Source organism: Somniosus microcephalus, chromosome 6 (genome assembly GCF_052327205.1).
Source record: "Somniosus microcephalus isolate GS21.2 chromosome 6, FLI_Smic_1.0, whole genome shotgun sequence".
Lineage (NCBI taxonomy): Eukaryota > Metazoa > Chordata > Chondrichthyes > Squaliformes > Somniosidae > Somniosus > Somniosus microcephalus.
Window position 1 is genome coordinate 80,128,960 of NC_140992.1, and position 16,121 is coordinate 80,145,080.

Genomic DNA, 16,121 nt, shown 5'->3' on the forward strand with positions numbered 1-16,121 from the left:
ATACTGCAGCCACAGTGCACCGGTAGCGGAGGGAGTGAATGTTTAAGGTGGTGGATGGTGTGCCAATCAAATGGGCTGCTTTGTTCTGGATGGTGTCGAGCTTCTTGAGTGTTGTTGGAAATTCACTCATCCAGGAAAGTGGAGAGTATTCTATCACACTCCTGACTTGTGCCTTGTAGATGGTGGAAAGGCTTTGGGGAGTCAGGAGGTGAGACACTCGCTGCAGAATACTCAGCCTCTGTCCTGCTCTTGTAGCCACAGTATTTATGTGGCTGGTCCAGTTAAGTTACTGGTCACTGGTGACCCCCAGAATGTTGATCGTCGGGGATTTGGCGATGGTAATGCCGTTGAATGTCAAGGGGCGGTGGTTAGACTCACTATTGTTGGAGGTAGTCATTGCCTGGCGCTTATGTGGTGCGAATGTTACTTGCTACTTATTAGCCCAAGCCTGAATGTAGTCCAGGTCTTGCTGCATGTGGGCATGGACTGCTTCATTATCTGAGGAGTAGAAAATGGAACTGAACACTGTGCAATCATCAGCGAACATCCCCACTTCTGACCTTATGATGGAAGGAAGGTCATTGAAGAAGCAGCTGAAGATTGTTGGGCCTAGGACACTGCCCTGAAGAACTCCTGCAGAGATGTCCTAGGGCTGTGATGATTGGCCTCCAACAACCACAACCATCTTCCTTTGTGCTAGGTATGACTCCAGCCAGTGGAGAGTTTTCACTCTGATTCCCATTGACTTCAATTTTACTAGGACTCCTTGATGCCACACTCAGTCAAATGCTGCCTTGATGTCAAGGGCTGTCACTCTCACCTCACCTCTGGAATTCAGCTCTTTTGTCCATGTTTGGGCCAAGGCTGTAATGAGGTATGGAGCCGAGTGATCCTGGCAGAACCCAAACTGGGCATCAGTAAGCAGGTTATTGGTAAGTAAGTAGCACTTGATAGCACTGTCGATGACACCTTTCATCACTTTGCTTATGATTGAGAGTAGACTGATGGGGCGGCAATTGGACAGATTGGATTTGTCCTGCTTTTTGTAGACAGGACATACCTGGGCAATTTTTCACATTGTCGCGTAGATGCCAGTGTTGTAGCTGTACTGGAACAGCTTGGCTAGAGGCGCGGCTAGTTCTGGAGCACAAGACTTCAGCACAACTGCCAGGATGTTGTCGGGGCCCATAGCCTTTACTGTATCCAGTGCGCTCACCCATTTCTTGGTATTACGTGGAGTGAATTAAAGTGGCTGAAGACTGGCTTCTGTGATGGTGGGGGCCTCAGGAGGAGGCCAAGATGGATCATCCACTCGGCACTTCTGACTGAAGATGGTTGCAAACGCTTCAGCCTTGTCTTTGCAGTCACGTACTGGGCTGCACCATCATTTGAGAATTCAGGATGCTCATGGAGCCTCCTCCTCCTGGTAGTTGTTTAATTGTCCACCACCCACCATTAATTTCCATGGGACTGGTGGGTGCCCTGGCCACTGGGAAACACCTTGGGTGCTGTCAGTCCTAAACTGCCAGGAAATCCGGCCTCTGGCTGACAGGTCTGGTGGTGGGGCACCCTTGGGAACATTGAAAATTGGTCTCTACAAGCCCCTTTGTAAGGGGGCTGGCATAACCAAGCCAAAAACTAATTGAGTACCTGTCAGTTGCTGAGATTCCAGGCTGTTTCCCTGGCTCAGTAGGTAGCACTCTTGCCTCTGAGTCAGAAGGTTGTGGGTTTAAGTCCCTCTCCAGACACTTGAGTGCAAAAATCTAGGCTGACACTCCAATGCACTACTGAGGGAGTGCTGCACTGTTGGAGGTGCTGTCTTTCAGATGAGACATTAAACCAAGGCCCTGTCTGCTCTCTCAGATGGATGTAAAAGATCCCATGGTACTATTTCAAAGAAGAGTAGGGGAGTTGTCCCGGTATCCTGGCCAACATTTATCCCTCAATCAACATCACTAAAACAGATTATCTGGCCAGTTATCACATAGCTGTTTGTGGGAGTTTGCTATGTGCACATTGACTGCCACGTTTCCTACATTACAACAGTGATTACACTTCAAATGTTCTTCATTGGATGTAAAGCACTTTGGCATGTCCTGAGGTCATGGGAGGCGCTATATAAATGCATGTCTTTCTTTCTTTTTTTCCTCCTCTTCCCTTGGCCTACCAACCTCCAAACTTATGATGAGCCCATGTGAGACTGAGGATGTGGGAATTCCCAGCATATGCCTGACTACACAACTTCCTAATTTTGGTATTATAAATTGGTCACCCAAGGTGTGTCTTTGAATAGAAATGTATTTAGAGGGTCAGAAAGCAATTTTCAGTTGTGATTTTAAATCGTTTTATTGACTTTTGATCAATTCTGTGGGTGAAGGGGGCTTTCAGGACACATATTTTTGCAAGAAAGCTAACTCTAGGTGTTGTGTATGTACCTTTAAGAGAAGAACAGATTCTATACTGCAGTACCGGCAGTGACCACCCCTGTATATAAAGCCATAGCAGGCTTCGGTACTTCAGTCTTGAATTACTCTCTGTTCAGTAAATACCTGTTTTATTGTTCTCCTGCAGTCTGAGTATTATTGATCCTCGGACACTACACTGGCGACGGGCAGGTTTGAACTCACCTGCAGTACTGCATCACCTCACAGGGATCTTTTCCCTGAAGAGAAGCTTCTTGGAGGTCGAAGTCTGAACGGCGGGCGTCGACCGTGGGCAACCGCCCAGGGATCCATCGGAGAGTTGCAGGGGAGGCTGTGGAGAGCTGGGCCTGGCTCCCCAGTCGAGGTGTTCCAGCAAGTCGTGCTGGTAGCAGGTAGTGCGCTGACCCTTCCGGACTGTGGCGGGCTCGGGCTCGATCGAGCGGCTCTGCAAAGGGGCCGTGCAGCGTCATTGGGAGGAAGAGAGAGAGAGAGAGTGGAGCGCACAGGGTGCGGTCGGTGCTCAAGAACAGGGCAGCGTGGAGAGGATAGAACGCGAGGAAGGAAAAGTGAGACGCGCCGAAGCCGCGGGTCGCCGCCATTACCCTGTAGAATGCTAGGAGCAGCGTGGCAGCAAGGGGAAGAAGGAAAAGCGCGGGAGGCGCCATTTTAAATCACTCAAGATGCCGAAGAGTGGCAGTATCACTGCTTTCGACAATGAGGTAGAAGACTGGACCACGTATGTGGAAAGAATTGAAGTGTACTGCAATGCCAATGAGGTGGCCAATGGAAAGAAGGCGTCGGTATTATTAAATTTGATGGGCGCGAGAACGTACGGCCTATTGTGGAATTTAATTACCCCAGCTAAACTAATGGAGAAAAGTTTTGAAGAGATTGTTAATATCTTACAGGAACACCTAAACCCTACACCGCTGCTGATAGCAGAAAGATTCAAGTTCCATAAAAGAAACCAGCACAAAGATGAGAACAATGCTGACTATCTTACGGAACTACGCAAGTTATCGAAGCACTGCCAGTTCGGAGCAGGACTGGCAGACGCCTTACGGGATAAGTTTGTCTGTGGGCTCCAGACTGAAGGAACCCAGAAACGACTACTTTCAGAAAAGGACCTGACGCTAGAACAGGCTTTCAGCGTGGCAGTATCCTACGAAGCAGCAGCACGGGGAGCTGCAGAAATACAACAGAAACTACAAGAATACAGCGCTAACGAAATGGCGTATGGAGCAGAAAAGTGCTATCGCTGCGGCAGAACAACCCATGATCAGAAGGACTGCTGGTTCAAGGACAAAGTATGCAGGCAATGCGGGAAAATGGGACATATAACAAGAGTCTGCAGGTCGGGAAAGAAAACCAACACTACAAGAACTACTAAGGAAAAGTACAAGAAAGTAAAAAAAATGACAGACAGTAGTTCGGAAGATCAGGAGAATGATAATGACTCCGGGAGCAGGAGACTAAGTTGTCTAAAGTTACACAACGTGATCGCAAAGGAGGATCACCGAACCATTTGGGTCACCCTCATGATAGCAGGGTCCCAAGTAAAGATGGAATTGGATACAGGATCAGCCCTAACTGTCATGAATTGACGAGACTATGAGCGGCTATTCTCACACATACCCTTGAAGGACACATCCATTGTATTGAAGACATACATGGGGCAAAAAGTCTACCCCAGAGGAAAAATAAGGGTGCCAGTTGAATACAACGGCAAGGAAACACAGAAACTGTATCTATATATACTACCGGATGGAGGACCACCACTATTGGGACGTGAATGGATCCGAAAAATACAATTGGATTGGCATTCCATTCAGGCGCTAACTGTGACTGATAAAAAGGATGAGGACGTCACACCTGGATGACTGTCAAAAATTCTAACTGACGCGAAAGAGGTGTTCCAACAAGGACTTGGGATTCTAAAAGGAGTAACGGCAACGATAAAAATCGAAGATAACGCAAACCCAAAAATGTTTAAGGCCAGACTGGTACCTTACGCGATCCCCCCAGCCGTTGAAGCAGAGCTGGAGAGCCTAGAGTGTTCGGGTGTGCTGTCCAAGGTGGACTGGAGCGAGTGGGCCACACCCATCATTCCTGTAATGAAGAAATCATTGAGCAGCACGCCTGGGGAGCCGAAGAAGGTTCACATCTGTGGGGACTTCAAGGTAACTGTGAACCCAGTCCTGCACACAGTACAATATCCACTTCCACAGATAGAAGATATTTTCGCCTCACTATCTGGAGGGAAACGCTTTACAAAGATTGATCTGGCCCAAGCGTATCTACAAATGGAGGTGGAAGAAGCATCTAGGAAATACCTCACGATAAACACTCACAAAGGCCTTTACCAGTACAATCAACTGGTATTCGGGGCAGCAGAGGGCGATGGAACAAGTCCTGCAAGGGATCCCGGGGACCCAGTGTTATTTGGACGACATCCTGGTTACGGGCGAAAATGACAGTGAACACCTTGCCAACCTGGAGCAGGTGCTCACAAGATTACAGGAATATGGGCTACGAGCCAACCGCCCCAAATGCGAGTTCTTCAGGAGACAAATCTCGTATTGTGGCCACATGATTGATGAGGAAGGGTTGCATAAGTCGCCGGACAAGATTGAGGCTGTAGTCAAGGCTCCAGCACCGGAAAATGTGTCGCAACTGAGGTCGTTCCTCAGGTTGGTGAACTACTACCATAAGTTCTTGCCGAATTTATCTACAATTCTGCACCCACTGAATGCCCTACTGCAAACTGGAGTAACATGGAAATGGAGTGATGAGTGTAAGCGTGCCTTTCAGAAATGTAAATGCCTGATCACTTCAAAAGAAGTATTGGCCCACTACAATCCAACACTACCGATTCGGTTAGCATGTGATGCGTCTCCCTACGGCATCAGAGCGGTGCTGTCACACAAATTCCTTGACGGTTCAGAGAGGCCAATAGCCTTTGCGTCGCGCTCGTTAACCTCAGCCGAGCGTAACTACGCCCAGATTGACAGGGAGGCCCTCAGCCTGGTGTGGGGGGTGAAGAAGTTCAATCACTATCTGCATGGGCAGAAATTCACCCTACTGACTGATCATCAGCCCCTGGTCTCCATTTTTAACCCAAAGAAGGGCGTTCCGGTGATGACGGCGCAACGGCTGCAAAGATGGTCACTTTTTCTAGGGGCACATCAGTACGACATAGAGTACAAGGGTACGAAACAGCATGGAAATGCTGATGGGCTGTCGCGCCTACGGTAGAGGAAGCACCTGCAGTGGACCTGATGCACTATCAATTGCTACAAAAGACTGGAGATTGAGAAAGTAATAAACAGGCTTTTATTACCAAAGAACAGAGCATGCCTCTTGTGGTTGCCTGGTATCCAAAAGGGCCGGAGGCTTCTGAGCAGCGACCTTTATACCCAGCCATGAGGGTGGAGCCAGGGGCGGAGTCAGCTGAGGCATGCACAGACAAGTACAACAATATGCAAGAGTGAACAACAGTACTAACAGTGAACAACAGTACTAACAACAGTGGTGAACAACAATACTAACAACAGTGGTTTACCACAGGACCCTGTTGAGATATTCCATGCGACCATAGTCGAATGTCTACCTGTTACAAACTCAAGTATAGAAAAGGAAACCCGAAATGACCCGACACTCACTCGGGTCTATGATTTGACGGTGAAGGGATGGCCAGCACATGGCGACTCACTGTTGCCAGCATTCTCGCCAAGGAGAGAACAGCTGTCAGTGTGTCGGGGGACCTTGATGTGTGGATCCCGAGTGGTAATTCCACCCAAGTTGAGAGATAGAGTGCTCAATGAGCTTCATGAGGGTCATCTGGGAGGGGTAAAAATGAAGAGCCTAGCCAGGGCGTTTGTGTGGTGGCTGGGAATCGATAAAGAAATCGAGGATATGACCAAGAGATGCACAGGATGCCAGAAGGTCCAAAACGCTCCACCACAGGCCCCGCTACATCCATGTGAGTGGCTCTCATCTCCATGGCAACGGGTACACATTGATTTTGCTGGTCCATTTATGGACTCAATGTTCCTAATCGCTGTGGACGCCCATTCGAAATGGCCAGAGGTCATCAAAATGTCCTCCACCACCACGGAAAAAACTATTGCAGTCCTACGGACCATCTTCACCAGGAATGGCTTGCCAGAACAGATTTGCTCCGACAATGGGCCACAGTTTGTGTCCGAGGATTTCCGGAGGTTTCTGAGGAATAATGGGGTGAAACATTACACATCTGCCCCATATCATCCAGCCACAAATGGATTGGCTGAGAGGTTTGTTCAGACCTTTAAAAAGGCAATAAAGGCAATGCATAATGACGACATACCACTACAACACAAGGTGGATAATTTCTTGTTTGCTTACCGGAATGCGACACATGCAGTCACCAACCAAACTCCAGCCATAATGTTCTTCAACCGAAGGCTAAGATGTCGCCTGGATTTGCTCAAACCAAACATAAGACGAGATGTTGAGGATAAGCAATTCCAGCACATCAATGAGAAGCCAACCAGGAGCTTCAAGATAGGGCAACCAGTCTTGGCCCGTGACTACCGAACAGAAAAATGGCAGCCAGGAACGATATGCACACAGCAGGGACCACTAATGTACACAGTGGACGTTGGAGAGAGCATCGTGAGACGCCATGCTGACCAGATTCTAGGGTCACGGGAACAAGCCAAACCCATACCATGAGCAGGTGCACCTGGTAATCAACCCGAAGTACAGATTGCATCTACCTCAGAAGCAGTGGTATTGGAAGCTGACGAACCAACCAAGGACAATGAGCCAGAATCAACTCCGCCGCAAGAACAGGATACTCGAGAAAGGTGTTATCCAGTCAGGATCAGGAAGCCTCCTCAAAGACTGAACTTATAAATGATTATTTCAGTTGATGTATATAGTACAGAGAAAATTGTAATTGTAATTAGTTATTATTTAGTTGTTAAATGAATGTTATGTGCTGTTTATCTAAAAGGGGAGGAATTGTTGTGTATGTACCTTTAAGAGAAGAACTGATTCTATACTGCAGTACCAGCAGTGACCACCCCTGTATATAAAGCCATAGCAGGCTTCTGTACTTCAGTCTTGAATTACTCTCTGTTCAGTAAATACCTGTTTTATTGTTCTCCTGCAGTCTGAGTATTATTGATCCTCGGACGCTACACTAGGGGCAATGAGTTTCCTTGTGGGAACCCATCTTGATTTGTGCTATTTTGGATGGCGATAAAGAAGAAAAAATGGATGCAAAGGAAGCCAGATTACATCATAGGAGAACTGCACCTATCCATCACGATCCTCCCAACACCACATATAGACAATGGTGGACTTACTTGGACTTGTCTGAAGAACAGTGGTTGCAGAGATTTTAATTCACTAGGAAGGCTGTGACAGAATTGTGCTTTTTACTGCAAACTGAAGTGAAGCCAGACTCCAGGACTGGCACTGCACGGTGATTGGCTGATACAGTCATTTCAGTCTTGTACTTATTTGTCTTAATCTCATTCCAGTCCAGGCTGCCACAGGTGACGTCAGCAACATTAATCAGCATCCGCAGTTGACTAATGAGCTTGATGTCAGAGCAGGCAACTTTCCCCATGCACAAATGGCAACAGTGGGAAAGAGACGTAAGTTTTTCCCAAATGGCAGGACTCCCCAAAGGCCAGAAAATCAACGATTGAACACCTGTAGCCTTATGTGATAAACGCACCATAGAAGTGCATCAAGCAACCACAAGGGCTACCATTCTATCAATGTCTCAGTCTGCACAGGATTATTTAGGTCAACATCCACATGCTTGGAACAGTCATGATGCCTTTAATTTAAGACAATTCCCCAATTAATTGATCCAGAGGAAAAAAAGTGCTGAGATGGCTTCTTGGTGACTGTTAGTTTTGTTTTTTTATTATACTGGATATATTCCTTGGATTCAGTATCACTGGCCATTCCTGTAAGTGGACCTTTAGTCTATGAACCAGAGTGGGCCTTCACCTGACTGATGACTAGGTAAACATAGCAAGTCCCAGGGGTTGAATAGAGAACCCTTATCACTGTACTGCAGTTTACAGGAATATATTACCTGCAGCCATGTGGGCTTTCAACTGCCCATCCGTGCGTAAAACTGGCATTGCGGCTGCTTGTTATAGAAACTGCCCGATTCTCCTTTCCAATGATTTCATATTATATTTGGAATTCACCATCATAAAATGTTGAAGCAGACTCCATAATTGCACTTAAAAGGGAATCAGATATTTGCTAGAGAAAGAGCAATATCGAAGGGTATGACAAGCAAGCAGGAGACTGGGATTGGATTAGGTGGCTCATGGTTAGAAAAATCACCAGCGCAGGAGCTGAATTCCAGAGGTGAGGTGAGAGTGACTGCCCTTGACATCAAGGCAGCATTTGACCGAGTCTGGCATCAAGGAGCCCTAGTAAAACTGAAGTCAATGGGAATCAGGGGGGAAACGCTCCACTGGCTGGAGTCATACCTAACACAAAGGAAGATGGTTGTGGTGGTTGAAGGTCAATCATCACAGCCCCTGGATATCGCTGCAGGAGTTCCTCAGGGCAGTGTGCTAGGTCCAACCATCTTCAGCTGCTTCATCAATTACCTTCCCTCCAACTTAAGGTCAGAAATAGGGATGTTCGCTGATGACTGCACAGTATTCAGCGCCATTCACAGCTCCGCAGATAATGAAGCAGTCCATGCCCACATGCAATAAGACCTGGACGACGTTCAGGCTTGGGCTGATAAGTGGCAGGTAACATTCGCACCACAGAAGTGCCAGGCAATGACTATCTCCAACAAGCGAGAGTCTAACCACCTCCCCTTGACATTCAATGGCATTACCATCGCCGAATCCCCCACTATCAATATCCTGGGGGTCACCATTAACCAGAAACTTAACTGGACCAGCCACATAAATACTGTGGCAACAAGAGCAGGTCAGAGGCTAGGTATTCTGCGGCGAGTGTCTCACCTCCTGACTCCCCAAAGCCTTTCCACCATCTACAAGGCACAAGTAAGGAGTGTGATGGAATACTCTCCACCTGCCTGGATGAATGCAACTCCAACAACACTCAAGAAGCTCGCCACCATCCAGGACAAAGCAGCCCACTTGATTGGTACCCCATCCACCACCGTAAACATTTACTCCCTCCACCACCAGTGTACCGTGGCTGCAGTGTGTACTATCTACAAGATGCACTGCAGCAACTTGCCAAGGCTTCTTTGGCAGCACCTCCCAAACCTGCGACCTCTTCCACCTAGAAGGACAAGGGCAGCAGGCGCATGGGAACACCGCCACCTCCAAGTTCCCCTCCAAGTCACACACCATCCTGACTTAGAAGTATATCGCTGATCCTTCATTGTCGCTGGGTCAAAATCCTGGAACTCCCTACCTAACAGCACTGTGAGAGTACCTTCACCACATGGACTGCAGCAGTTCAAGAAGGCGGCTCACCACCACCTTCTCAAGGGCAACTAGGGATGGGCAATAAATGCTGGCATATGAGTCCATAAACGAATAAAAAAAAAGTCTTGACAGACTTAATAGCTTATTTCTGTATATAACATCCTATGATTCTAATGCACACTTTCATTCCATTTGATAAAGCTTAGTCATGGTTGAACTGCTACTTATTTTCAGGTACAATTTATAATCGGTGAGATAGCATTTCTTTCAACATTTGAGTTTTTTTGCCATACAAATTGCACCAGTTTTGAGCAGTGGCTCAACAGCTGGGAGACTAAACGTCCAGTCCTTGATTAACATCTTCATCTCTTAGATAAGTATTTAAAATTCACTCGTTTGTTGTATTACCTCTGAGGTGATTTATCTGAGATTAATTCCTTTAAATCTTGAGTGCCACTAACCATTTGACAAGTTATATTTCTGTGTGAATAAAGCCTCAAGTCAGACTATCTATGATAATGGAGCTTTAGAAACTAGTCACTATTACAGTAACTACACTGGACAAAGTGTAGATGGAAATGCTGCAGAATGCCAATTCACAGCAGTGATTTTATAGTCTTTGCAGGCTATTGGAGAAAGGAGAAAATTAAAATATATTACTTATTCTGTTTTAATGATGGTTTTTACAGTTTTTGTTTTTAAGCTTTTAGATTATTGGGATGTGGGTATCAACTAAAATGAAACGCAAAGGTTTTGAAAATTGGGTTACTTATTTCATACTGCTGCGCGCTCCCTCCACACGTATTTGCAGATCTTCTCTGCATGATTATATAGAATAAAATATATCTATTCCAGTAGAGAAATGTATTAAGCGAGAAATACAATTACTCTGGCAGCACCAAGTCTTCCAGTGGGAATGCTAGGATGTCATTAGTCTATTAGAAGTATAAAAAAACGGTTAAACTTCATAGTGGGAAACAAATGTAATTATTTTCCATTCAAATGTCATTTTCGTTCAGAGCTGTTTGAACAGTTAAAATCGGAAAATATACAAAGTCCTCAAAGACATTTTTAGGCTCCCAATACCCAGTTTAAATGAATATATTTAAATCTGTACTTATTATTGGATTTTGGATGGCAGAATGAAAAGTAATAATACCTAGAAAATGTACAAAGATTGCATGAACTGAAAAGATGATATTGGCACAGAAGTAGTTTATAATCTTAAACTTTAAGTCCTAAATGCTGTGGACAAGTTTACTTTAGCAGGTCTCTGTTGAGATGTGGAGACTGCCAATGAGTTTACTTGACATCAAGAAGCACTGCTTGTTTAGACATGATTCCTGTGACGTGTGATCCAATCATGCCAATTGTTATAACCAAAGGTGTTCATTATCTGGAAACCAGCCTTTAAAACTGGTGTGCAGCCAGTGAAAACTTTTTCTTTTTAAAAAGAAAAATTGCTCTCACCTCCTACTAACATAAGTAGGTATTTTAAGGTTAAGTTAAATAGAAAAAAAGGAAATGGTAAGAGTAGTTTGAGGATAGTTAGAATAAATATCAGCTGTGGCTCAGTGGGTAGCGCACTTGCTTCTGAAGGTTGTGGGTTCAAGTCCCACTCCAGGGACTTAAGCACATAAAGCTATGCTGACAGTGCAGTGCTGAGGGAGTGCTGCACTGTCAGAGGTGCCATTTTTCAGATGAGACGTTAAACCGAGGCCCTGTCTGATCTCTCAGGTGGACGTAAAAGATCCCATGGCACTATTTTGAAGAAGAGCAGGGGAGTTATCCCCGGTGGCCTGGCCAATACTTTTCCCTCAGCCAACATAACAAAAAACAGATTATCTGGTCATTATCACATTGCTGTTATTATTACAGCAAGATCCAGACCACTATCCAGTTCATATCACAAGGAATCCTATTGTTACACTCCTGGGTTATGCTATCACTAGATACTGGGCAGTACAGACACAATCCTGAATGAAAGATGCTCAGACCAATTACAGGAATGACTATATGTGAAAGAAAGTCTAAGGCAGACCCAAAATTAGCAGCAGCAGACATGGGTGAAGAGAGCCCAGATTTTCAATTTTATTGTCATAAGAAAATTATTGCTCTATTGGCAGAGTAAATAATTAAAACAATTTATCCTAAGCAGACAGGTTAGAATAAAGGCACCTGCAAAACCTTAAACTTAAAAACATGATAAGAAATAAATCTGCCAAGTCCCTGTTTCCATTCTCTTGATTTTCTTCATGTCTCTCCCACCTCTGGAATTATTACTGAATCTCTTTGATTAATTTTGCAAGATCCATTAATATTTTATAATGATGCACAGTACAATCTGGAGGGTAATAGGGCCTTGAGGAAATCATGTGATGCAATTAGATCCAACAATTGTGGACCTCACTCATTTAGTATTACCCCTCTTAGATTATGTTAAACTTCTTGGAGATGAACTGGATTATGATTCTTCAGTGGAAAAGAAAATCATAAAATTCACCAGTAACGTGAATGATGAAAAACTTCTGCTGCTCAACATCTGGAGCCTTTCATCCTAGTCAGGATTAAGAGACTTGGAAGCACTGGATGGGACAATATGGGTATTCACTAATACTTTGGATGGGGAGAGGAGAAATTGAGTAAAATAATAGCACACAGAAGGAAGGAAATATGAGGAACAAACATCATAAGCAGGATGGTAATCATTTCCGCTGTATAATTTAATGGCAGGAAACCTGTTTAGATCAGTTGATAATGAAGTAATTCTGGAGAGCAAAATTTTGATAGATGTTATGAACTGTCTTGTATAGCTAACTCCTGTGCTAGGAATCTGAATTAGTTCATCACTCGCCAGAATGCTGAAGAAAGCAATAATGATTCCTAGACTGTAACTGAAAAGAGACTGAAATGTTAAGAGGAATTTCACTGACCCTGTGGAGAATGTGGAAAACTATACATCCAAATCAATCTATAAATAAACAGAATAGTTTCAGACTGATTCAAATTGAATACATTTATACAGAGACAAAGACCTTCAATAATGTACTGATGATTCTAAGCAATGGGGCCATCGTTTAATGATGAAGTTATCATTGATCTGACAAACTCTACACATTTTGCAATCATCTTGTGCTGTGCTGGCCTCTTTTCATTACATATCCTTGGTAGCTTTGCTGACTGACCCTGTTGTTGGTAACATACAATTTGGCACAGAGTCTATATTAGATTTTACTGGGTTGATAAAGGCATACAGTTTTATGTTATCAATGTATTCCTGAACTAGCATGCCCTTTTAAAATATATATTACATAGAAACATAGAAGATAGGAGCAAGAGTAGGCCATTCGGCCCCTCGAGCCTGCTCCACCATTTAATGAGATCATGGCTGATCATCCAAATTCAGTACCCTGTCAATTCAATTCAATTCAATTCAAATCGCTTTATTGGCATGATAAGGTACATCTTATGTTGCCAAAGCATCAAAATACATTTATGGTTGAACACATAAACGCAGATCTATTCATACAGTGTATAAACAGATATATCCCTGAGTGTATAAATATACATTCGTATAATTTATATATACTTTTTTCTTAGGTTTACTGGTTGTCCCTCTGTTTATGGCAAGCTGTAACATAGTGTGCCGCTAGTGTTACACAGTTTATCTCTTCCCCTAGTAGGTATGGGAGTTTTTGGTCGTCATTCAAATTTCTGAATTCAGGGCATATTTGTGAGAATTTTTGGTAGAAATTCTCCCTGATGCCCTGATATTTTCCACAAGCTGTGAGGAAGTGCATCTCTGTCTCCACCACTCCCTGACTGCAGTGAGAGCATATCCTGTCCTCTCTTGGCAGCCGGGTCTGCCTGTGTCTGCCTTTTTCGATCACCAGGCTATGTTTACTAAGTCTGTACCTTATCAAGGTTTTTCTCAGTTTGCTATCCTTTACCATGGTCAGGTAATCAGCCATGTTGTATTGTCTGTTTAGGGCCAAGTAGCAATTGAGTTTGCTTTGGGTTTTTGTTGTTTCTGCCCAATATGACAGGTATTTTTCCTTTTGCTTAGTGACAATTGTGTTGGGTCGAATTCTCTGTGCTACGATGTCACTGTCCTGGGGCTGGTTATTGTTAGTAGTGTTAGTGGTTGCTTCACTGAGTCCCAGGACTAGTTGACTGAGGGTGTTTTTCTTTATGGTCCTCTCTTGGCATTTCAAGGCTTCGTAATGATAGCAGTGGGGGTTGCTCATTTTTAGGTGTTTCCAAAATTTGGTGGCTCTTTTTTGGATAGTAATTATTAGTGGATATTGGCCTAGTTCTGCCCTGCATATCCATATCCCTTGATCACTTTAGCCTTAAGAAATATATCTAACTCCTTCTTGAATATATTTAATGAATTGGCCTCAACTGTCTTCTGTGGTAGAGAATTCCATAGTTTCACCACTCTCTGGGTGAAGAAATTCCTCCTAATCTCTGTCCTAAATGACTTACCCCTTATCTTAAGACTGTGACCCCTCCTTCTGGACTCCCCTGCCATCGGGAACATCCTTCCTGCATCTAGTCTGTCTAGTCCTGTTACAATTTTATAAGTATCAATGAGATCCCCTCTCATTCTTCTAAACTCCAGCGAATATAAGCCCAATTGACTCAATCTCTCCTCATACGTTGTTCCTGCCATCTCAGGTATCAGTCTGGTGAATTTTCACTGCACTCCCTCCATGGCAAGAACATCCTTCCTCAGATAAGGCGACCAAAACTGCACACAATACTCAAGGTGTGGTCTCACCAAGGCCCTGTACAACTGCAGCAAGACATCCTTGCTCCTGTACTCGAATCCTCTCGCTGTGAAGGCCAACATACCATTTGCCTTGTTAACCGCCTGCTGTACCTGCATGCTTACCTTCAGCGACTGGTGCACAAGGACACCCAGGTCTCATTGCACTTCCCCTTCTCCCAATCTATTGCCATTCAGATAATAATCTGCCTTCCTGTTTTTGCCACCAAAGTGGATAACCTCACATTTATCCACATTATACTGCATCTGCCATGCATCTGCCCAATCACCCAACCTGTCCAAATCATACTGGAGTTTCTCGGCATCCTCCTCACAGCACACATGCCCACCCAGCTTTGTGTCGTCTGCAAACTTGGAGATATTACATCTAGTTCCCTCGTCTAGATCATTAATATATATTGTGAATAGCTGGGGTCCAAGGACCGATCCCTGCGGTACCCCACTAGTCACTGCCTGCCACTCGGAAAAAGACCCATTTATTCCAACTTTTTGCTTCCTGTCTGCCAACCAGTTCTCTATTAAAGTCAGTACCTTACCCCCAATCCCATGTGCTTTAACTTTACATGCTAATCTCTTATGCGGGACCTTATCAAAAGCCTTCTGAAAGTCCAAATACACCACATCCACTGGTTCTCCCTTATCTATTCTACCAGTTACATCCTCAAAAAGTTCCAGTAGATTAGTCAAGCACGATTTACCTTTTGTAAATCCATGTTGACTTTGTCCGATCCTGTCACTGTTTTCCATGTGTGCTGCTATTACATCTTTTATAATGGACTCTAGCATTTTCCCCACTACCGATGTCAGGCTTACCAGTCTATAATTCCCTGTTTTCTCTCTACCACCTTTTTTAAATAGTGGGGTTACATTAGCTACCCTCCAATCTATGGGTACTGTTCCACAGTCCATAGAATATTGGAAGATGACCAGGAATTCTACTACTATTTCTAGGGCCACTTCCTTAAGCACCCTAGGATGTAGATTATCAGGCCCTGGGGATTTATCGGCCTTCAATCCCATCAATTTCCCTAACACCATTTCCCTACAAATACTGATTTCATTCAGTTCCTCCCTCTCATTAGACCCTATGTTCCCCGACATCTCTGGGAGGTTATTTGTGTCCTCCTTTGTGAAGACAGAACCAAAGTATGTATTTAATTGGTCAGCCATTTCTTTGTTCCCCATTATAAATTCCCCTGATTCTGACTGCAAGGGATCTACTCTTGACTTCACCAATCTTTTTCTCTTCACATATCTATAAAAGCTTTTACAGTCAGTTTTTATGTTCCCTGCAAGCTTACTCTCATACTCTATTCCCCCCTCTTAATTAATCCTTTTGTCCTCCTTTGTCAATCAATTTCTTTCTTCATATCAACTTAGATAATAATCTCCAGTCTCTTCCAATGAGAATCAATTTGGACCAAGGTAGCTTTTCTTCATAGTTTGTTGTTTTAAGATATTATATAATCT